The following is a 23,223-nucleotide window of genomic DNA, read 5'->3' as shown; positions in this document are numbered from 1 at the left end:
GGGGCATTGACATATACTTGGTGGTTCAGGACTGAACCACCAGAGAAACCAAGTGGGATACGTGGAATGAAATATTACAAACGTATAACAAGGAATATTTAAAACTTACTACAGAAGAACAAACTGTAAAATAACAGACTACCACACTGGGGTGTTGCGGTGTGTCTCTATTGTGTTTTCAATTGCAAGTCAGTTTCAATGGTCAATTCTATAATCCACCCCCCCCATCTCTTGTATTGTTATAGCATATTTTATCCTTAATGGATTGTTCCTTTGCACCTCTCTTGTTGGTTTTGTCCTGGTTTTCCATCTTCCCAAAGACCTGTCACTTTGTTCCTCAATGTTCCCTGTTCCTTCTCCTAGGAGGAGCAATGTCAGTCCCTCCTCATACCTGCTCCTTTCTCCAGAAACTTCCCTGTCATTTATGTATACCACGAGGTCCCATTGCTTTGTTTAACCTCTTCCCCTCCCCTGTAATTCCCAATTGGTTTAAGCACTGTATTCCCTGCCTTATGCTTCTCCCCAGGTTTCCCCCACTTGGTTAAAGTTTTGTACCCTCCCGTTGAACCTCACCTGTTTAAAAACCTCTTCTAGAGCCTGGACTTGTGTCTTTCTGTGCCTGACCTTCCTGGGCATAAACACCTTTGGGAGTCATACAGAAGACCTTTCCTTGTTCCTTGTCCCTGCCCTTGAAGCATTCCACCTGTGCCATACAGCAGTTGTGCCCTACAGCTGCACCCAAATTGTGAGGGCTTTTTGTGGGCAGCCCCCTCCTGGTGACAGTGCTGGGAGCAGCCCAGGCTGAAGAACTCTGGCACCGCGTCACTGAGGCAGCCACTCCATCATGGAAGGCCTCTGGCTTTGTCAGGCTGCACAGACCCACCCTGTGCTCCTCAGGGTTTCCCTTGGCATCCCATCCAAGCATTGAAGAGGTTGGGTGACTGTTCCCCCTGTTTTATTGACTGTGTCCTTTGAGGACCACAAGAGGAAGCAGTGCCTTAAATTGCACATGAAGAGGAAATGGTGAAGTAAAGGCTTCACCTTTCCTATGAAGCCAAAGGGCTGTGTTAGCCATGGCCCCCCCAAGGTGCCAAATTTCCAGCTGGGAAGCTGCTGACTGGAGGGAATGTGGCACTTGTCTCCAGCCAGAGATCACTCATTCCTTAGCATGCTAGGCTGTGGCTGACATGGATGTGATCTCCCGTGCCAGTGCCCAGAACACAGAGCAGTGAGCTCAGCTTGGGGGTGGGAAAGTCCAGCCGTTGGACACAACTGCCAGGCAGGAGGAGCTGCCTCCCAGAGAAGGAAAATTCCAGCCATGCGCAATCTGGTATTGCTGGAAGGGAAAATCGTGTTTTGTAATTCTCGACCTCAAACAGCTTCCTTTAAATGCTTCTTATAGGAAGGGAACATTCCCAGGGAAGCTGCAGTGTAGGTGTGGCCTGTTCATGGTTGTCCAAAGAACCCTGCTGAGGATTCTGCTGCTGCCCAGAGCTTTCATTGGCCTCCTCATTGCTGGGCCTTGTCCTGGGGGCCCGCTGGGGCTGCAGCCAGTGCTGGCTCCCACTGAGGCTGCCTGGCCCAGAGCAGCCCCAGGGGCACAGGCAGAGGAAAGCACGGTGGGGAGGAGAAAGAGCAGGGATGAGATTGCCCTTGAAAGGCAGAGGTGCTCTGGGGCCCACTCCTGGCCAGGGAGCCTGCCCAGAGCCGTGTCCTGCTGGCCGGGGCCCTGAGGGGCAGCTGTGCAGCTGGGCCAGGCTGTGCCAGCAGCTCCAGCCGTGCTGGGGAGCCTTGCCAGCTCTGGGCCCTGCTGTGCAGGAGGCTCCCTGTGTGCCACTGGCACCTGGGGCCTCAGCCACCTCCTCTCTCCATAGTTCCACCTCTTGATAGCAGCTGAAGGAGAGTGGCAGGATCTCACGCCCAGATAACTTGAGCAGTTCCTCCAGCAGTGGTGAGGACCTGGGCAGACCCATCAGAAGCCCTCAGAGGACAACCCCAGAACAGCTGCCATCTATGAGGAAACCGCCTGTGGAAGTCCCAATGCCACCTCCTCTCCCTGTGGGAATCCCTGAGCCTCCTCCACTCCCCACAGAGATCACCAATATGCCTCCACCCCCTCCCAGTCCGTCCTGACAACTGCCACGACCCCAAAACCAGTTCAGCACCTTCCATACCCAGCTGGGTCCACCACGTCCCCCTCCTCCCAAAACCATCTAACCTGCCTGCCAAATGACACTGAAGGTGTTCTGTCCCCCACCCCCTGTCTCCATTCCAGAGCTTTGCCCAGCTCTTCAGCTACAATAAAGAGATGGAGCTGTAACCTCAGTAACCAGGTGGAAGCTGTAGCAAAGCCCACCCAGCAGCAGCACAGGCTGAGCTCCATGCCAAGGAGCAGCCGTGGATGCCCACGGTGTGGGCAGGCAGAAGCCAGGCAGGGGCTGGTGTGACCAGCGGTGGGGCCTCGAGGACTGGGGGAGCCCATGCTGAGCGTCCCTGGGCTGAGGGCACATTTCCTTCCCTGGCTTCATCTGGGCCTGGACCATCTCCAGGGACACAGCCTGACCAGAAATGTCAGCAGGCAGAACAAAGGTTTTGCTGAGAAGTGGCCCTTTGATGAAGCAAAATATTTACAACCAAGGCAGTCCATTACTACACTTGAGGGTCCACTTGGGGGTACAGCTGAGACCATGAGGTCACAGCAGGCTCAGGGGTCACAGCAGGCTGAGGTCACAGTTGGCTCTGAGGTCACAGAGGTTCCAGACCCGGTGGTTGCACAAGGAGCGAGCAGTCAGTGCTTGAGCACAACTGTTGCGGCAGCAGCAGTGGCGGTGGCAGCAGTGGTGCTGACATTGGGACAGCGGTGTCAGGACAGCGGTGGCAGCAAGAGCTGCGGGACTGGCAGAGGGCAAGGCACCATGGCCCTTGCTCTGCGCCTCTTCCTCCTGCTCCTCCTGGCCGTGGCCCTGCCTGCCAGGGCTGCCCAGGCTGCTCCGCTGCAAGCGTGGCGAGCAGGTGAGCCGGCAGCCTGGCTTCCCTTTCCCGGGACAGCGCTCCCTGCTCCCCGGGAAGCGCCGGGGATGGTTTTCCCCAGGGTATTTATGGCGGATTTCCTCTGGGGGAGGGAGAGAGCCCCCAGGGCCTTGGGATGCCCCTGTTTCCTCTCCAGGGATGTGTCACAGGGCCTGCAAAGAGGGTGGAGAGTGACCAGGAGCCAGCCCAGAGCTGCCCAGGCCCCTGTGCAGCTTTGGCCTTGTGCATTCACATCTGGCCCCCACGGACTTTCCTGACCCCCTTGCAGTGCCCATTTCCCAGAGGCAGAAGGGGATGCCAGCGCATCATGGAAATGGGTCTGGTCTTTGCTCCCTTCTAGATTTGGATCGCGACTTTGATGATTTGGAATTGTTGTTGAATGATATTCGGAATGTCTTGAAGAATGCTGGAGGCAAGTTCTGAATTTCCCTTTCAAGTGACATATTAATCACTATCCAAGTGGCAAGAGCTCGTTCATCTGCCATTTTCGTTAGAGGTTAAGTCAGGGCAGAAGGGTTCTGTAAACATTGCCCGGCTCCTTTCTGGAGCCCTGAGTGATCCCACAGGATCACTGTCAGTGGGAGGAAGGAGCATTTAGCTGTCCATCCTCCTCCCATGTGCAATGTCAATGTGTCCAGGCCCACGGTTGTGCCCCGGGGCTGAGCCTTCCACACCCTGAGGGTCTTCTACAGTGCCACGGGTGATGTTCTGTCCTGCCTTTCTTCGCAGCTGAACCTCTTGGTGAAGGTGATCTGGCTTCCCAACCCATGTCCACAACTGAGCCTCTGGGACATGGTGAGGGTAGGTCAAGGCCTTTCCCCTGGGAGAGCTGCCAGCTCAGAGCCCAAAGCTCGGCCAGGGGGGCATCGCTGCAGGTGCCAGGACAGAGCCATGCACGTGTGTGCCCTCGCCCTGTGCGATCCCCACACCGCTCCTGCGGCTCAGTGGTGTCCGTGGAGCTGAGTAGAGGCGGCAGAAGCTTCTGTGGTTGTTGTCTTACAGATGTGCCTGCAGGGAGGACTTTTCCTCGTCCTTCCCTCATTCCTACACAGAAGCCTGGCTCCCATCGCAGGGGTGAGTAGTGTGTCCCTGGTGACCCCACAGGCTGAGCCCTGCTTCTGTGGATCCATTAATGGGAAAAGGAAACATGTTTTTCTAAGGTCCTCTAAAACGAAAGAATAAAGCTGCAGGACAGAAGAAAGCCCATGAGTCATCTGAACACATGAGGCAAAGGACGAAGGAAATGCAGCAGGCAGCACAAGGTGGGTGCATTTCCCTCAGCCTTGTCCTCGGGCTCAGCAGCCGGGGGCTTTGGCTGCACATTTGGACACGCCGTGCCCGGAACAGCGGGAAGGGATCCATGGCAGCCTCGCTGCCCCGCTGCTGCTTCCATGCCCTGCAGGGCTGTTTGCCAGCCTGGCCTGACTGCAGCTTCCCCCCAGCCACTGCAGCATTGAATGTGGCATCAGCTGACAGGCAGCCCAAACTGCACAACGCACCTCAGATCCCCTGCAATTTCCCATCTCCAGGCAAATCAGATGGGGCATCTGTTTGGAGTAGAGAGGGCCCTGGCCTAACCAAAAATTTTATAGGGATTTCCTGATTCTTAACCATGTCTGTGACAAGCATTTGCTCCTGAAGATGCCCCATCCTCAATGGGGAACAGCCCCACCTGACCTTGCTGTACCTCATCCTTTCTCCAGAAGCAGATGGACAGGCTGTGGGGAAGGAAGGCTGTGCATTTCTCGGAGGAAGCAGTGGCTCATTGGAAGCCTCTGCTCCAGGAAGGGAGGCAATGCCAGGCACAGCCACAAGAGGTAATTGCTGTGCCTCTGGGCCTGAGCCCTGCTGAGGCTTGAGCTGCCCTCTCTGCTGCTTGGCACTGGGGGCACAGCCCGGACAAGACGGGCACAGCCCAGAGGAATTGTCCCGAGCAGGCTCAGGGCACTCGGGTGCTGAGCTGTCCTGCTGGGCTCCCTCCATGGGAGACACGTCCCGAAACCTGGGAACGGCTGCACGGGGTGCCCATGGTGGGGAAAGGGCAGAGGGGGAGAGCAAGGCTCCAGTGTGTCCTGAGAGGGCTTGGCCATGTGCCCTTGGGATGGGGAAGTGGTCCCAAGGCAAAGAGAGATGGAGAGATAGAAGAAGGTGGGAAAGGCAGGAGAAAGGGCAGGAGAGTCAGACGGACAGGGGGATAGCTGTGGCACTGACTAATTAAGTTTTCCCCAGGCATTTAGCAAGAGTTGCAGCTGTGGGAGTGAGAGCACCCAGGGTCCTGAGCTGCTTCAGCCGCCCCACCAGGGGTGTTGCACAGGGCATGCAAAGAGCGTGTAGAGTGACCAGGAGCCTGCCCAGAGTTCCCCAGGCCCCTGTGCAGCTTTGGTCTTGTCCATTGACATCTGGCTCCTACAGCCATACCCGACCCCCTTGCAGTGCCCATTTCCCAGGGGCAGACGGGGATCTCTGCATGCCCTGAAAAATGTTCTCATCTCTGCTCTGTTCTAGATGAGGTGTCTGGAAAGGCTTCTCCATTAGATGGGGGGCATAAAGGTTTGAAGCCTTTGGAACCTCCTGCAGGTATGTTCTCACTCTCCCACCAAGGAATAATTGTTGACAACCTGGCAGGAACCTGGTTACAGAAGCTTCTGTGGCTGTTGTGTTACAGATGTGTCTGCAGGGAGGACTTTTCCTGTTCCTTTGCTGGTTCCTTCACCGAAGCAGGGCTCCCATCACAGAGGTGAGTAGTGTGTCCCTGCTGACCCCACAGGCTGAGTTCTGCTTTTGTGGTATCCATTCATAGGAAATCAAACCATGTTTTTCAAAGGTCCTCCAACAGGAAAGTACAAATCTACAGGACAGAAGAAAGCTCATGAGCCATCTGAATACATGAGGCAAAGGACAAAGGAAATGCAGCAGGCAGGACAAGGTGTGTGCATTTCCCTCAGCCCTGTCCTGGGGCTCAGCAGCCGGGGGCTCTGGCTGCACATCAGGACACGCTGTGCCCGGCACAGCGGGAAGGGATCCATGGCAGCCTCGCTGCCCCGCTGCTGCTTCCACGCCCTGCAGGGCTGTTTGCCAGGCTGGCCTGGCTGCAGCTTCTTCCCAGCCTCTGCAGGAAGGCATTGGGCATCAGCTGCCACGCAGCCCAAACAGCAGCACGGACCTCAGGTCCCCTGGGATTTCCCTGTCGCCAGTCAAATCAGAAGGGACAGCTGTTTGGAGTAGAGAGGGCCTTGGCCTAACCAAAATTTTATAGGGATTTCTTGCTTCTTAACCATGTCTGTGACAAGCATTGCCTCCTGAAGATGCCCCATCCTCAATGGGGAACAGCCCCACCTGAGCCAGCTGTACCTCATCCTTTCTCCAGAAGCAGATGGAGAGGCTGTGCGGAAGGCTCAGTTTCCTGGAGGAAGCAGTGACTCATTGGCAGCCTCTGCTGCGGAAAGGGAGGCGATTCCAGGCACAGCCACAGGAGGTAATTGCTGTGCCTCTGGGCCTGAGCCCTGCTGAGGCTTGAGCTGCCCTCTCTGCTGCTTAGCACTGCAGGCACAGCCTGGACAAGGCAGGCACCGCCCAGAGGAATTGTCCCGAGCAGGCTCAGGGCACTCGGGTACTGAGCTGTCCTGCTGGGCTCCCTCCATGGGAGACACGTCCCGAAACCTGGGAACGGCTGCACGGGGTGCCTATGGTGGGGAAAGGGCAGAGGGGGAGAGCAAGGCTCCAGTGCGTCCTGAGAAGGCTTGGCCATGTGCCCTTGGGATGGGGAAGGGGTCCCAAGGCAAAGAGGGATGGAGAGATAGAAGAAGGTGGGAAAGGCAGGAGAAAGGGCAGGAGAGTCAGACGGACGGGGGACAGCTGTGGCACTGCCTGATGCACTTTTCCCCAGGCATTTAGCAAGAGTTGCAGTTGTGGGTATGAGAGCCCACAGGGCCCTGAGCTGCTTCAGCTGCCCCACCAAGGGTGTCGCACAGGCATGGAAAGAGGGTGCAGAGTGACCAGGAGCCTGCCCAGAGCTCCCAGGCCCCTGTGCAGCTTTGGCCATGTCCATTGACATCTGCCTCCCACAGCCTTACCCGACCCCCTTGCAGTGCCCATTTCCCGGAGGCAGACGGGGATCCCAGCATGCCCTGAAAAAATGTTCTCATCTCTGCTCTGTTCTAGATGAGCTTGCTAGGAAGATTTCTCCATTAGATTGGCTAGATAAAGTTTTGAAGCCTTTGGAACCTCCTGCAGGTATGTTCTCACTCTCCCATCAAGGAATAATTGTTGACAACCTGGCAGGAACCTGTTACAGAAGCTTCTGTGGCTGTTGTGTTACAGATGTGTCTGCAGGGAGGACTTTTCCTGTTCCTTTGCTGGTTCCTTCACCGAAGCCAGGCTTCCATCGCAGGGGTGAGTAGTGTGTCCCTGCTGACCCCACAGGCAGAGCCCTTCTTCTGTGGGATCCACTCATAGGAAATGGAACCACTTTCTTTTAAGGTCCTCTGAGAGGGAAGAACAAAGCCACAGGGCACAAGAAAGCACATGAGCCAAATACCATGGTGACGGAACTGCACAAAGGTAATGGTGAGAGCATTTCCCTCAGCCTTGTCCTGGTGCTCAGCAGCCGGGGGCTTTGGCTGCACATCTGGACACGCCGTGCCCTGAACAGCGGGCAGGGATCCATGGCAGCCTCGCTGCCCTGCTGGTGCTTCAACACCCTGCAGGGCTGTTTCCCAGCCTGGCCTGGCTGCAGCTTCTCCCCAGCCTCTGCAGGAAGGCATTTGGCATCAGCTGCCATGCAGCCCAAACTGCACCATGGATCCCCTGCATTTTCCCAGTCCCCAGGCACATCCTGAGGTGTGGCTGCTTGGCAGAGGGAGGGCCATAGGAAGCCCCAAAGGCCTGTGGGGATCAGGATTTTCCTGATTCTTATCCATGTTGTGGACAAGTATTGCCTTCTGAAGAGGCAACCACCTAGATGAGCAATGATCCCATCTGATCCCACCAAGCCTCTTCCTTTCTCAAGGGATGGACAGAGGGGCTCTATGGAAGATGGCATTTCCTGCAGCAAGGAGGGTGATGCCAGGCACAGCCAAAGGAGGTAATTGCTGTGCCTCTGGGCCTGAGCCCTGCTGAGGATTGAGCTGCCCTCTCTGCTGCTCGGCACTGCAGGCACAGCCCACACAAGATGGGCACAGCCCAGAGGAATTGTCCCGAGCAGTCTCAGGGCACTCGCGTACTGAGCTGTCCTGCTGGGCTCCCTCCGTGGGAGACACGTCCCAAAACCTGGGAGCGGCTGCACAGGGTGCCCTTGGTGGGGAAAGGGCAGAGGGGGAGAGCAAGGCTCCAGTGTGTCCTGAGAGGGCCTGGTCATGTGCCCCTTGGGCTGTGGGAGCTGTTCCATGGGCAAGTGGGCAAGCAGGAGGGAAAGACGGAGGTTGGGAGCGACAGCTGTGGCACTGCAGATTTCCCCAAGCATTTAGTGAGGCTTTCCTGTGTGGGAGGGAGAGAGCCCCAGGGCCCTGGGCTGCTGCAGCTGCCCCTCCAGGGATGTTGCACAGGACCTGCAAAGAGCATGGAGAGTGACCAGGAGGCACCGGCTCCCGCAGCCTTACCTTACCCCCTTGCAGTGCCCAATTCCCCAAGGGAGAAGGGGATCCCAGCACACAATGGAAATGGTTCTGTAGCATCTGTGCTCCCTTCTCGACTGGCACGTGACTTGGATTAGTTGGAAATGCTGGTGAATGGTACTTTGAAGACCTTGCCAGATGTTGAAGGCAAGTTCTCAATGTACCTTTCCTGACAGAATAATCGGTGGCAGTGTGGCAAGAGCTTACTCATGAGCCAGTTCCCTTAAACTTCACTGAAGGTTGATCAGTTCTGGAAACCTTACCCTGCTGCCTTCTGGAGCCCTGAGGGATCCCACAGGATCGCTGTCAGTGGGAGGAAGGAGTATTTATCTGTCCATCCTCCTCCTGTGTGCAATTCCACTGTGTCCTTCTGTGTGCTCTGTACAGCCACAGAGAAGAGCAGAGAGGGAAGGGGCTGGGCCCAAGGCTGTGCCCCAGGGCTGAGCCTTTCTCAGCTCCTTTGCTGCCCCCAGGGAGCCCGAGCTGCTTCTGCTTCTGCTGCCACTGCCAAGGCCTGGCCCTGCCTGGGGCTGGGTTTGGAGCTGCTGGCAGCTCCAGGGAGTCCTTTCTGCCCCAACTACCCCGCATGGGGCTCCTTCCATCCCAGTGTGGGGCCACTGCAGGCACGAAGTTCCCCTGGCCCTGCTCCTGAGTGGAAGGCAGAGCTGAGGGAGTGCCTTGGAGGGCACCAATCACCCAGGTGCCCTCACTGCCACTCGGGCCTGAAGGAGAATCTTCAGCAGTGCCATTGGAGCTGTTGTGTCCTGCCTTTCTTTGCAGATGAGCCTGTTGGTAAAGGTGATCTGGCTTCCCAGCCCACGTTCAGGATTGAGCCTCTGAGAGATGGTGAGGGTAGGTCAAGGCCTTTCCCCTGAGAGAGCTGCCAGCTCAGAGCCCAAAGCTCGGCCAGGGGGGCATCATGGCAGGTGCCAGAACAGAGCCATGTACGTATGTGGCCTCGCCCTGCACGATCCACTCACAACTTCTGCTCAGCACTGACTGGCAGCTGTTTGGAGGAGGGTGGGCCCTGGCCCAGTGGAAAAAGCCTAGATGATTTGTTGAGTTTACCCGATTTTGCATAAGCATGACGTCCTGAAGATGCCATTAAAGAAATGGATAACTGTTCCATCTGTTAAGGTGTAATTTTTGTTTCTCCAGTGATGCGCCAAAAGGCAGGACAGAAGGAGGTGTTTCCCCAAAGAAGCAGAGGCCGATTGGCAGCCCCTGCTGCAGGAAGGAAGGCCAAGCCAAACACAGGCATGGGCATGGGCTCAGGCTCAGAAGGTAATTGCTGTGCTGGGCTCAGCAGGGCTGGGTGGCTGCAGCTCTTCCACTGGGGCCTGCCCTTGCACGGCCTAACCGCAGCCAAAGCTGGAGGTGCCTCTTGAGGCCTTGAGGCCTCTGGAACTCATTAAGAGCCCTGGGGAAAAGGGGACTCGGGCACCAACGTCCCTCCCGCTGCAGCTGCTCTGGAGCTGGCCCTGAGTGCCCAGAGGCCCAAGGCACAGGAGCAGCCCTGAGTGGGAGCCCTGCCGCGAGCCCAGGGCCAGAGCCAGCCTTGGCTCCCGACTGGGCAGGGGCTGCACTGGGTCCTGTCAGGGCCTGACTCTGTGCCCTGGGGCTGGGGGAGCTGTCACGGGGCAGGGAGGGCCAGGGCTGGCAGTGACTGCTCAGGGATGGCTTTGGCCCCTGTCCCTCCAAGCAGCCACTGCCCAAGCAGCTGCGCCGCCCCCGGGCTCTCCTCCCGGCCTGCTGGGCTTTGCTGGGTGGCACAGCCTGTGCCAAGGGGTGGCAAGGTGCCTGCAGGCCCCAGCTCTGGGGGAAACGGAGAACGTCCTGCCCGCATCCACCGTGCTGCCAGCTCAGCAGTGCAGCACAGCACGGGCTCACGCTCCCCATTGCTCCCACAGGTGCAGCTGGAACCACAGCACATGTTCCTGATTCCCAGAAGGGCCTTGGAAGGGGTTTCTGTCAGGGAACAGGCTTCTGGCTAGGGTTACTGGCAGGCCTGCTTGTCTTGGAGCTGATCTTCATCTATTGCTCTGTCCAAATTTGGACTTGCTGGAAGAGAAAAGGGTGAGTGTTTAGTTCACCTTTCCCTCAAACAGCTTCTTTTGAAAGTTTACTTCAGACAGGAAACATTCCCAGTGAGGCTGCAGTGTAGGTGTGGCCAGTCCATGATTGTCCAAAGAACTCTACTGAGAGTTCTGCTGCTGCCCAGAGCTTTCATTGGCCTCCTCATTGCTGGGCCTTGTCCTGGGGGGCCCTCTAGGGCTGCAGCCAGTGCTGGCTCCCACTGAGACTGCCTGGCCAAGAGCAGCTCCAGGGGCACAGGGCAGAGGCAAAGCACGGTGGGGAGGAGAAAGAGCAGGGACGAGATTGCCCTTGAAAGGCAGAGGCGCTCTGGGGGCCGCTCCTGGCCAGGGAGCCTGCCCAGAGCCGTGTCCTGCTGGCCGGGGCCGTGAGGGGCAGCTGTGCAGCTGGGCCAAGCTGTGCCAGCAGCTCCAGCAGTGCTGGGGAGCCTTGCCAGCTCTGGGCCCGGCTGTGCAGGAGGCTCCCTGTGTGCCACTGGCACCTGGGGCCTCAGCCACCTCTTCTTTCCACAGTTCCACCTCTGGACAAGAGTTTTAAGACAGTGGCTGCACCTCACACCCAAACAGCAGGAGCAGCTCCTCCAGTAGTAAGAAGGTCCTGGGCAGCCCTGTCAAGAGTTTTGAGCTGAAGGCTCCAGAACAGCCATCGACAATGAAATCTCCTATTCGCCTGGAGATCGCACTGCCACCTCCTCTCCCCATGTGTATCCCTAAGCTACTTTCATTTCTTTTTTGATCCTCCTCTTTCCCGTCCCGCCTCCTTCTATAGACCCCAGCAGCAGCCCAGCACCCTCCAGCCCCTCCTGAGACCAACATGTCCCTTCCTCTGCCCTGAGCCCCCTGGGCCTGCCCTCCAAACAGCAATGAAGTTAACCCTGCTCTCTGCCAGGCTAGGTGGTGGCCCTTTCTTTTGTTGCACTAAAGGGAAGGTGCCATCACCCCAGTGTTTGGGTGGCAGCAGGAGCACAGCCCGGCCGGCAGCAGCACTGGCTGAGCTCCGTGGCCAGGAGCAGCCATGGATGCCCACGGTGTGGGCAGGCAGGAGCCAGGCAGGGGCTGCTGTGACCAGCGGCGGGGTCCCGAGGGCTGGGGGAGCCCAGGGGGCAGGCAGCAGCATGGGGCTCCTGAGAAAAAGCAACCCCATTTGCTTAATTTTTCACTTTTAAATATTAGAAATTTGTAGAAATATTTCAAAATCGTTTTTCTGTAGAGAGACACCCCCAAATATTTCTTCCCAATTCCTATAGTAGTTTAAGATTTTTCTAAGTAGTTTTAGAATCCAAAAAATGACCTCATTTTGTCTTCACTTTGCATTTTTAGAAATATTTAGAAATATCTCTTGTAGAGAGAAATCCCTGTATGTTTCATTACTTTTTCCACAACACATCTGTGTTTTTGAAACTAGTTTTAGAGGTCTGGAAAATATTTTCCCCTCATACAATAAAAATAAAATTTCATTTCAGTGGTAATCTTTATTCTAGGAAGAAGTAAGACCCCTTCAGCCAGCCAGCCTGCTGCAGAGGCTCTTTTCCCGCAGGAGCTTTGTACCTGGTCACAACCAACATACATAAAACCTTTTCCCAGATATTTCCTGGGATTTTTGACAAGCTCCCGTCTTAGTCTTCTCAGACAAACTTTGAGCACAGAGGGAATCTCTTCAAGTTACCATCTTAGTTTGCTTCTGGTGCAACTCCCTCAGTTCTAGAGCAGGGCCTTCTCTCAGTTTCCTGCTGCCCCCGGGCTCTCCTCCCGGCCTGCTGGGCTTGGTTGGGTGGCACAGCCTGTGACGTTGCTCCCACATGTGACTGAGGGCACAGCTTAAGCAGAACCTATCCATCCTGTCTACAAAAACATTTATCACTGAAAGACACCAGGTTTCTGAAATAATTTGGGGAAAGTCTTGGTCATGAAGCTTCCCCAACAAAGGTGGGGCTTTCCAGGTGATATCAGCACATCTTTCAGGGTGGGCAGGTGCCTTACTGTGCAGAGAACTGTCTCCCAACCCACTGGGCCTGAGGGGCATTTACTCTACCACAATGTCAAGGTTTTGGCTGCAGCAGGAGGAGGGGCTGTGCTGAGTGAGAAGCTGAATCAGAAGCTTCAGAGTGCTCAGAAAGTCCTCACAAATAGGTCCCTGTCAGTGGGGATGTGGATCATTCCTCTGGGGTTCAGGTGCAAACCGGGCATTTTGAGTAACATTTGCAGCCTGTACTGGCTCCCTCAGGCCTTACACAGCCCACGGCAGCAAAGGAAAACTTGGAAAAAAGCATTAATTCCATAAAAGTGGTGTTGGGAAAGCAGGAGATAGCAAAGCACTGCTGAAAGCACACAGTGTATATGATGTAAATTATTCTTCGTTGATATACTGCAACATATTGTTCTAATGGTGGGAGAGAAAAGAAATAATGATCAGTTATCTCATTAATAATGTTCATTTTCTCTTCCAATATTGCCAGCGGGTGGAGTTAATTGTTAAGAATGACAGTTGGGCTTTAATATCTCAGCTGTAGATTCCAGTCACAGCAGTCTAGTTTAACAATTGGGTTTCTTTCTCCCTCATTTTGACTATAGCATACTTATAGCAATTATTAAAATTCATCATAGCACAAAAATAAACCATTTGAAATCTCACCAAAAATGGTAGCACAACAGAGCTCTCTTAGCATTTAGTGGAGAATTCAGAACAGTTTCTTGAAAAACCAGGAACAGCTTCTCTGATAATTCAACAGCCACCATGTGAACGTGGACACTCAGTGAAAGCCAAGAGGGCTTCAGGTGAGCCAAGGCAGTGTTGAATAGGCTGCTGTCACTAAAAAAGCGCATTCAAACTTCACAGGAAGTTCCCTCTGAAAATGCAAATTCATATGTGGTTCTTTAGCTATAGGTGGTTCAGCCAAGCCATGGCAGTTTACCAGCACTGGCAGAAAGTTGTTTTAACACTGCAACATCAAACTGTTCTGGAGACTTCACAGTCTGCCTTGAATGGCTGTAGGTGCCAAGTGGACACAGCTTCTGCTGTGAGGAACTTAAAATCCTCCTTACTTGTTGCCTACTGATACAAGGCAGGGGGCCTGTTTTCAGGAAACAGCACGGCGACCCCCTTCCCCGGGGTCGCCCGGGCCTAAGAAACACGCGGACACCATTATGGTGGAGGATCAAAGGCGTTTATTCTCTCTTCCCGTGGGGTTTTATAGTCTAGGGGGCTTCTACGTCAGGTGAGGGTCTGTAATTACCATCTATGGTTAGTAGGGATGGAAAAGTCACCTGGGCAAGTGGAAAATTACCGGAATCCGGTTCAGGGGGCTACATTCCTATGTTAATTTTCTTATCAAAGGGGGCAGGGGCCCTGTCTTCCCGTAACATCACGAGATCTTCCGAATGCCAGGCCCTATCTGCTACATCTCCCCCCCCCTTTTTCACAAATGAATGAGGTAGTCATACACTGAAATGAGGTATAAGGTTGCAGTTCGATAAGGAAAAGGGGGTTTGGTACATCTGAGTAAGTTTTTCGCCAGTCAAGGTTAGGACTTGTGGCTGGCAGTGTTCCCTGGTTGGATTCGATGAACAGGATGTTGGCCCATTCCAGGCGGGCCTGAACAAATGAGACCAGCTTGTTCAGCAGGCAAGGTCCGAAGGTAACTGCTAGAAGCAGCAATGCCAATGGACCTATTAGGGTAGAAATCAGAGTGGTTAGCCATGGTGATTGATTGAACCAGGACTCAAACCAGCCCTGTTGGGTTTCCCTGTCCTTCTGCCTCTGAGCCAGTCTGTTTCTGAGTTCTGCCATGGAGTCTCTTACGACTCCTGTGTGGTCTGCATAGAAGCAGCACTCCTCTCTCAAGGCGGCACACAGGCCCCCTTGCTGCATGAACAGGAGATCCAGACCTCGCCTGTTCTGCAAGACCACTTCCGAGAGAGAGGAGACTGACTTCTCCAGGAAGGAGATGGATTTCTCGATCCTTTGCAGGTCCTCGTCGATGGTCATTTGCAGCTGGGACAGTCCTTGGTGCTGTGTCGCTAGGGCTGAGACACCCGTTGCCGTTCCTGCTGCTCCTAAACCGAGCAGCATTGCGATAGTTACACCTGTTAGTATTTCTCTTTTGTGGAGCCGGCTGGGTTCCTCAAAAAGGTGGTACACTTCTTCGTCTGAGTGGTACAGGACCCTAGGAACAATCAGAACTTGGACACAAAAGTCATTAGAGTCATCAAATTTGGCAAGAGACACACAGGGACTCACTCCAGATCGCTGGCAAACCCACATCCCAGGTGCGGATGGGACTACCCACTTATTGTTTTTCCTGTTAGGCTTGACAACTTTGGTGCAGACGTTGCCTTTCTGCCTAGCTAGTGTTGCATTGCCAAAGCATCTGCCCTGGCCTGTGACTTGACTCAGGGTGATTCCTTTGCGAGGGGTTTCCCATCTGCACTGGTGAGGGGCATCGGCTGTGGAGTAACTGAAGGGAGTGTTTAAAGCAATTCCTTCATAAAAGGGAGGTTTGACATCGTAGCAAAGCCAGCAGGATTCGGTTAGGTTAGGGTTGGATTCATTCAGGGATATAAAGGTAGCTTCTAACATACGAAGGATTGGGTCTGAGTCCGACCTGGCGGCGCGGTCTGTCTGAAAGGCTTCCGCATGGCCGGTTGGGACTTTGCTGACTCCAGTGGGTAGGGTTTTAGGGTAGGTTGCGTTTTTCCCTTTCGGCACACTTTTAATCACTTTGTTTGGTCCAACCACTCGGGGCGCCGACGGTTGAAGCCTGATGATTCGCACATTTACTCTTTCTTTTGACCCTTGAAAGACAACTGTCCACGTTCGGCCTATGGCCCAACTGGGGTGATGTGGCTGCAAGACTGTTAAAAGCTTCCCTGGAGGAAGACGGGTGTTTTGCAGCCACTGGGTGCCCAGGTGAACTGTAAGAATTTGTCGGGCTCTTGTGGACCCCACCCAGGCCCCGACGGTCTGGCATCTGTAACAATGGTTTCGCAGCCCCAGTGCCCACAATATTCCCCTTGGTGTGGTGGAGCTGTTGCTGATAGGTGCCTTGGCTGGGGACAGTTTACTGCCAGGTGGCCTGCCTGGCCACACTTAAGGCATGCCATCACACTGGTTATTGCAGTGTGAACTGCTGCTTGGATGGGAGCCAGATGCTCTTCCTTTGCAACGTGCCTAATCATGGTTGCTGCATTAGCCTCAGGTGGCAGTGACCTTAAAATGTCTTTGGTGGCTGAGTTACACTGCTGGCGCAGGCAGTCTGCAAGCACAGGACCCTTAGCCTCCGATGGCAGCGAAGAGGAGTCCAGTGCTGCCTGAAGTCTGTCCACAAACTGAGTGAAGCTCTCGCTCTCACTCTGTTTAATGGTTGACCATGGGGATGGACTGGCTACTACTTTAGCCGCAGCACGGATAGCTTCCCGGGCAGCACGGGTGGTTGTCATAACCTCATGGGCCCGCAAGCCCTCAGCCTGCGCCTGGGGGGTGATCATAGTGGGGTCTCTGCCCATTAGCCTCTGTATGCTGGAGCCATGCAGTGGATGGTTAGGTCCTGTCACTTGGGCCAGCTCCTTTGTGCATTGATCTTCCCACTCCTGTTTAAAAACTATCATCCCCGTGCCATCAAAAATCATCCTACACGTCTGTTTAATATCAAAAGGCAACATATCATCCCCTCCGAAAACGCCATCAATAAGTGTGGTAACCATGGCAGAATTAATTCCCTTGTCTGTAATCGCTTTGATTATTGCCTGGATTTCCTTTGGGTTTACAGGGGAGTAAGTCCTCTGTTGGTTATCACCTGTTCCCCTCACACGGACTGGGAGCACCAGGTTAGCAGACGGGCTCCACTCCGCGCAAAACATCTTTATTTTCCGCCAATCCGTAAGCGGAGTCCGGTCTTTCTCTAATGACCCCTTCACCCACGCGGGAGCCCTGCGACTAGAAACCTTGTATGCCGCTGATCTCCCTCTGTTAAAGCTAGAATCCGAATCCGAACTCTCCGAATCCGAACTCCCTGACTCCCTTTCGTCCCAGACCGAGTCAGAGTCAAAGGCGGAAGCAGAGTGAGTTAGCACTTCCGGGCTGCTCTGCCTTTTTGCCGGGCTCCGACCCCGCCCCCTCCTGCGGGGGTCAGGCCGTTCCCTCCCCCTGGGATCCCCCCGCCTCCTGCTGGGGGAGGTTCTTGCCCTATAAGGACTTAATTTGAATAGAGCGCTCTGATTGGTCTTACGCCGTACCGCGGGGGCCGCCCCTTCTCCCCGCTCTCCCACGCCTGCATTCTGGAGCGCGCTGACTGCATTTCCGCCCCCTGTCCCCTTACTTCCACCCTCACCATGTGCTTCGGCGCCATCTTCAAACCCATACGGCGGCGGGGAGTCCCCACCGCTCCCGGCGCCGCTCCCGGCGCCGCTCCCGGCGGGGTCAGCCGCGTTCCGCGCCTCCTCTGCCCACCCCCGCCAGAACGCCCGTGCGTGTCCTCCCCCCCCCGATGGTGAGTCCGCTCTCTGGGGGGTTTCGGCCGACCGCGCCTCCCCCGCGAGACCGCCCGGGTCAAGAATCTCCGCAGTCTGTGTCGCCGCACCTACCCCGGGCTGTGGGGGGGCTAGCAAGCAGGTTTGTGCGGCTTTCCAGGCTTCCTGCTCTTGTCGAGCTTTCTGTAAAGCCTGGAGAACTTTGCTCCAGGATTTTAGGGCTTTCCCTGAGCCGGAACACATAGTGTCTTCGGCCAGGACCGTTGTGCAACCATCCCAAACCTCCGGATGGAGGATATCCGTGGGGCTTTCTATAGCCCCAAGCTTAACCAATCTCGGCAATGCGAGAGATAAATCCTTAATTTTGCATTCTAACCCAAACTGTGCATGCATATCTGATACGACCTTTGCAATGGATTCCATGTTCCTTGCTGGTCCGGGGACGTCTCCCCACGCTGCAGACGGAACCGGCCGCTGCAGCCGCTGCCTCCTGTCCAGGCGAATTCCCGTTCCCCGGGCGCTGATCGGCTTCCCGGGTTTTCGGCACCAGAATGTTGCCTTCTGATACAAGGCAGACGGCCTGGTTTCAGGAAACAGCACGGCGACCCCCTTTCCCCAGGGTCGCTCGGGCCTAAGAAACACGCGGACACCAATGTGGTGGAGGATCAAAGGCCTTTATTCTCTCTTCCCGTGGGGTTTTATAGTCTAGGGGGCTTCTACGTCAGGTGGGGGTCTGTCTTTACCATCTATGGTTAGTAGGGGATGGAAAGTTACCTGGGCAAGTGGAAAGTTACCGGAATCCAGTTTGGGGGGCTACATTCCTATGTTAATTTTCTTATCAAAGGGGGCAGGGGCCCTGTCTTCCCGTAACATCACGAGATCTTCCGAACGCCAGGCCCTATCTGCTACAATCTGTCCAATATAACAACTCACAGTGCTTACTTTCCTGAGTAAGGCTTCCTGATCAATAGAATTTAATACTCCCAGTTCAGACCCAAACCATCCCCTTAAGTCTTTCTTATACCCATGATTTGGTGTCTGGGAATGTATCCACAGCTCCCATTCTTTTAGGCTTTGCTGTATGAGTGGGCAGAATTGCTGTTTAATTTTGGAAATATTAGCTTGTATCTTTACCTCCAGCTTTTTCAGAGAGTACAGTGGATTTAGAGGCCACAATTGTTCATTTGTTTGTCTTACCCCAGAGTGAAAGACTCTATTATTGCACATGAGTCCCGTTCTATGGAGTTGTTTGCTGATGTAAAGTTCTTTGTTATGATTTTAATTATAAATGTCTGTGGTGTGACCCATTCCATTTTGCTCCTTGTCGAGTACCTGAACACATGGTAACTGGTTTCTTCAGATACATTGCCTGCCTTTAAGCAATCATTTCAGAAACCTTCAGAAACCTTACACTGGCCCCTGGTAGTATTACAAAGGATACTTTACCAAGTTCCCAGTACAAATAGTTGAGTATTCTGAGTACCTCAGCCCATCAGAGGATGCAGTTGTGCTATTGGATTCCATGCATATCTGGGTTGCCATCATGTGGCCATCAAATCGGACAGGATATACCCTAATAGGCTGATTGTGCTCCTGGCTGCCCCTCCAGCTTGATTGGTTACTATTCATGATGGCTTGGAATATCCCAAGAATGAAACTCAATTCTCAAAAGCAGATCCTGTATGAGACCTGTTCCATGTACTCAGGGTCCAAGCAGGACAATTTATTACTCTAGTCGCACAAGAGCTGCCTGTTGGAAACAATATTTGTTGGGTCAGATTTCTGGCAGGCTCAATTCCTGTATCTCTGTGTGATGATGGTCCTCCCACCCCACCTGTGCACCGCAGAAGAAGGGAACTATCTTGGCTAGGTTCTAGTCTCCCATTTTAATTTGTATAGTGCAAAAATCCTGATAGGAATCACAGGAAAATTAATTCACGCACTGCTTGTTAGAATGGTCGCAGATGCGCATGATCACTCGAGCAATCTTCTCTGAAAGAGGTTTGTGAGTTTGAAATTTACATGCCATAGAGATCCTGCTTTCAGGTGGGACAAGAAAGGCAGGCATGGAGTCAGGGTTTCCTCAATCTTTAACTGCTCGGTCATTAATCCTTAAAATGGCATAAAGTGTTTTTACCATTTTAATCCCTTTTAGCCAGTTAGGTCCTGAATATTTTTGAATGTTCCATCTACCAGGATCTTGAAGGCCAAGGAGATCATTATGGTAGTGACTGTCGTCTGCTGTGGCTTGGATTCTGATTAGAAGTATCAGGAAGACGATCATCGTGTGAAATGCATCTTGGTTTCTCCTGTTCTTTCTGAGGTCCACTTTTGAACTTCACTTGCTTTTTGCAGAAGCCTTTTAATTCTGGAATAATGTATCCAAGAGATGAATGCTTTAAGCTTTAAAGGCTGTGTAAGTGATTAAAAGTACTAAATAGACTCCATTTTGGGAAAAGAGGCTTTCTACCTGGTCTACCTGGTCCCCAGGCAGGATTTGTGGAGAGGAGTATCCTCTTGCTCATGTGCTCAAAATGTGTTGGTTTATTTTCTGCTGCTCTTGTGTTAGTTGGACAACATGCTTCTGGAGATACCCCTCTCCAACTTGTACAGTATCTTCCCCTTGCTAGTTGTGCTTATAGAGTCTTCTGTACATTTCAAAGGGATACAGATTTTCTTTTGTTCTTGGTCTTATCAAATCCTTTATAAAGCCAAAGGCTGGGCCTGGGGCCAAGGTTGGCCTCTGGTACAGTTTTGGCTGTCTGTTGTTTGACCGGATAATTCATCTTTTCCACCTGGCCACTGGCCCTGGGCCAATACAGTGTGTATAGGTGCCAGTTGATTTGGAGATTACTGCAAAGTTGCTGTGCAATATTTGCTAGGAAACGTGGTCCTCAGTCAAAGGAGATGTCTAAAGGTGCTCTGAACCAGGGCATGATATTGTTTAACAAAATGTTGAAAACCTTGGCTGTATTTGTTTGGGCTGGGAAAGCCTCGGGTCATGCTGAGAAGGTATCAGTTAAAGGCAGAAGGTATTTGTACCCCCCTTTTCTTGGCAATTTAGAGAAGTCAGCTTGCCAGTGCTGTCCAGGATGTTGTCCCTTGTCTACTGGGCCAAGCTCAACTCTAGTCCTGGTTTGTGGATTGGCTCTAAGACGTTATTTCACACCCTTGGGTTACCTGCTTTACACTAGAGTACAGGTTGCATCTTACTGTTGTCCTTATCCAATAACCAGGTAAGGCATCCCCTTCCCAGTGTATACAATTATGTTCATCTTTAATTAGTTTTCATGATGCTCTTTCTGGCATAACTCTCTATCCCTGAGGAGTTGAAAAAAACATAATGTTTTCATTCTGCTTGCAAATTCTTTGTTAATTCTAGATCCTTCTGATTATATGGCATACATCATTGTCATATTATTCCTCACCTTTGGGAATTAGTGCCTGAATCTCAGCATGGCTTTGTTGTGCTACTCTTTTTGCAACCTGTTCCCTCTTTTGGGGTTGGTTTCTGCTTTCCGATGTCCTTTTCAGTGCAGAATTGCAACCTCTTGAGGTAGTAGTACTGACTGCAGCAATTTAAGATTTCTTCTGAATCAACTTCAACTGCTTTCCTTGAGCTGCCAATAGTCCTTTATCTTTCTAAACTGCTTCATGGGCGTCTATTACGCTGAAGGCATTCTTGGAATCTGTTCATATATTGATCCTTTTTCCTCAGGCTGGTCAGAGGGTGCGGGTTAAAGTGATTATCTCTGTCTTCTGAGCTGACTTGTGTAGGGCTTCTATCCCCTATTGCTCCATGCTAATTGTATATCCTGATTTTCACTGATCTGCTCTTACAAAGCCACTTCCATCTGTGTACTGAGACTCTGCTCTCGGATCTGGGGTTTCTTTAAGATCTGGGCAGCTGGAATAAAGTGGGCTGAATGGTTTTGATCCAGTCATGCTACAAAGGCTCCTTGTCTGTCCTGTGAGTAGCTGCTGGGTTAACTAGAGAAGAGATTTGTTTTGTAATGCTGCATTGTTCCAACAAAATTGCCCGATATTTAAGGAATCTGGAGGGTGAAAGCCAATGCCCACCCTTTTGGTCAAGAATTGCTGCTACTGGGTGTGAGATAAACACAATCATTTGTTGACCTAGAGTGAATTTCCAGGCTCCTTGGATGTCTGAAACAAGAGCAGCAACTGCTTACAGTCAGGCTGTCCCCTACTTACTTCATCCAGTTGTTTTGAAAATGATGCTATTGCCCTTTTCTATGGGCCAACTATTTGAGCTAGTGCACCTAATGCCGTCCCTTGCCTCTGATAAGAGAAAAGCTGAAAGGGTTCCAAGACATCTGGCAAGCCCAGAGCAGGTGCTCTTTTCAAGTCCTCCTTCAGCTTTTGAAAGGCTTTCTCACTTCTGGGTGTCCATTTCAGGTCTCTGGGATTGTCTTCTAGCAGCTGCTACAGTGGCTTAACCAGCAGCCCACAGTCAGTACCATGGTTAATACAGCATCCAGTCATTCCTAGAAAGGTTCTCAGTTCTTTGGCATTAGTAGGGAATGGGGTTCAGTTATGGTCCCTTTGCTGTCCTGTCTTAGTCCCTGCTGCGCTTGGGATGTTTTGTATCCTCGGTAAATGACTTCCTGTTTGATTATTTGAGCTTGATTTCTGGATGCCTTGTGTCCACTGAGTTCCAGGTCATTTCATAGGCTTACTGTCCATTCCAGTCTTTTTAAGTTTCAGTGGCTAAAAGTAGATCATCTACCTGTTGTAACACAATTCCATTTGTGGATGGGCTTACCCAACTTTCAAGGTCCTCAGCAAACTCCCATCCACCCAGACTTTAGGACAAACCTGACTAAGAACTTCTTCTGTGTCTCTTCTGATTTGGACAAATCTGTAATGACAGCTAGACTTAGAACATGGTTATTTGTTTGTCATTGACTTTGATCTGAACTCCTCCAGGGGTAAACTACATTTCAGCCTGTTGGAACCTGTTACAACATTCTCATGTCTCCAACAAATCCTTCCGATGAGGCATTTTGGGGGGCGTAGGCATATATAGGAGCTGATGTATTCCTACTGTGTTTCCCAGTTCATAAGATAGTAGTTTTAAAAAGGATACCTTCTGCTGCTGACTTGTGGCTCCAATAACATTCACAACTTTACCTGGATCAATTTCTTCCAGCTTTATGTCTAATACAGAATGTTGTGGGGGCCTGAATACATGTTGTATTGTGAGATCAGTGTGTGTCTAGGTTACTCCAAATGAGCTGCAGCTGCAGGGTCCTTAGTTGGGCAACAGCTGTGGCTCGTGAGGGTAACTGAGATAAATAGGGGTGGGTCGAGAGCCCAGGAGGAGCCCCTGAGAAGATAGAAGAAGAGCCCCAGCAGAGAGGGAAGAACAACGCTGCAGCCAAAGAGAGAGAGAGAGAAGGTATGGAATCCCCCGGACAGCTGAGAGCTGTGACAGCCTGAGAGCTGGGACTTTACGTGTATGGCAGCCAGAGAGCAAAGATTACAACAGAATGTGTTGCACCCGCATTCACCAGACAATTCATTTTCCTCACCTTTTGCCCCAGGTCTCTTTGGAGCGGAGTGTTTTCTGGGGGGATGCCCTCCAGCCAACCCTTGCATTGATTCAGTTCTGCAGCCACCTTGGGTTTGAGTTGCAGGCAGTCTCTCTTCCAATGCCTTTCTTTCTTACAATAGGCACACTGAGTGGTCCAGAGTTTAGGGATAGGTTTCTGCCCACCCCAGCCATTTCTTTGTCCTGAGTGTAAGGAGTAAAAAGTTGTCCATTTTTCAAAGTGATAGAGCCAACAAGTTCAACCAATTGCTACTATGTTAGAGCTTTAATTATTTATTATTAATAGTTTCATGTTGTAATTACCTGTTAATAGATTGATTGTTAGAAATCCCCCTTTGTCAGGTACCACCCCTGCTGCTTCCTGGAAAATGGCACCTGGGACTTTGAGGAGGGAGTGACGACACAGCTTGGATGCGAATGTAGAAACACTTGGCCAAGTCCAGCAAAG

Source organism: Zonotrichia albicollis, unplaced genomic scaffold (genome assembly GCF_047830755.1).
Source record: "Zonotrichia albicollis isolate bZonAlb1 unplaced genomic scaffold, bZonAlb1.hap1 Scaffold_257, whole genome shotgun sequence".
NCBI classification, from domain to species: Eukaryota; Metazoa; Chordata; class Aves; order Passeriformes; family Passerellidae; genus Zonotrichia; species Zonotrichia albicollis.
This window is presented reverse-complemented; position numbering follows the sequence as displayed.